A 1328-nucleotide genomic window follows, 5' to 3' on the forward strand; every position below is an offset into this window, starting at 1 on the left:
TAATCACGGAGTGGTATGTATGGAGAAAGATGTTAGCCATCTTAGGAGGGAGGGAGTTTCATCAGAGCTGTCTGTGGCTTGGAGGTTTAAGGGGAAGGTGCTCCCTGTGCTTGCAATTCACAGTGGGAGACTGAGCCAGTTAGTTGCACCAAGGCTTTCTGATGCCTAGGATCTAGCAGATAAGAGACAAATGTCAGGGTGACAGGGTCATCACTGGTAGCAGGGTTATGATCTGCTGACAGCCCAGGCACCCCCTGGTGTTCCCAGGGTTATTCACAGGGGGTAGGATCAAATAGGCAAGACTTCGCCCACCCAGCCTGTGACTGTGAGAGTTGTGGGCCGGGACTCCTGGGATGCCCTAAACTCAGAGGCTGGCAGGGAAGACCTACTAATCCCGAGGCTGCAGGTTGCTGGAGCCACCCCTCAGGGAGCAGTATGTCATCAGCGGGAAGAAGCCAACGGCCCAGGGCTCTCTGCTTGGGTATGCGGCAAAGCATTTGGACACATCTATCTCCTCTCCTCTGACCACACAGGTGAAATCACATTTTCCTCTTTCTGGGTATTTTGAAGGTTGGTGTGAGTGCTTTTTGAGATCCTCTGACAAAAGATGCAACAGAAGTGCAAAGTATTACTATCAACACTGTAAACACAACAAAAGCAAAAGTGCCACGTTTGGCAGAACGTAGATGCACATTTCAACTTTTAATACTCCTAAGAGAACAATTTAAGGGTTAAGAGGCCTCGAGTGATAAGAGAAGCCAATTGTGGAGGAGAAAAAGATAGTAAGTTGAGCTAAGGAAGAGACATCCTTACGCTGGGCCCAGTGGAAGTGGTGATGGCCCACCCACACTGATGCTGAAGCTAGACACCAAGGCTTCTCCTCCTATCCACATGCATGACGACTGATGGGGCAGATGGGGCAAGTCCAGGGCCAGCCTTCATGCACGAGGCAAGCTGCCTCTGGGTGTGCTGCTGTCCCATTTATATGCAGTCTCTAGGACCATGCTAGCCTTGAAGCCTACTGTCCCAGAAGAAGGGGATGATGGAGGCTTCCCCTGACAGCACCATGATCTGCTTGTAGTTGACAGGGCCTGGGTGACACTGAGCAGGCTAGAACTGGGGGAGGGAGCAAAGAGAGGTGGTGCACGTCCAGGCAGGGTTTTTCACCCCTGGGAATTGGGAATTTCACTGGCAAGAGTAACCAGCTGGGCTGAATTTAGAGCAGTTTCTTAATTGCTGTAGAGTAACTACCAGTTGAATATAAATGATGTTCCAGAAACAGTGCTAAAGGCAACCTCTACATTTTCTCATTTAACCTCCAAAACAAC

This window comes from Pteropus medius, unplaced genomic scaffold (assembly GCF_902729225.1).
Source record: "Pteropus medius unplaced genomic scaffold, Ma_sr-lr_union100, whole genome shotgun sequence".
NCBI classification, from domain to species: domain Eukaryota; kingdom Metazoa; phylum Chordata; class Mammalia; order Chiroptera; family Pteropodidae; genus Pteropus; species Pteropus medius.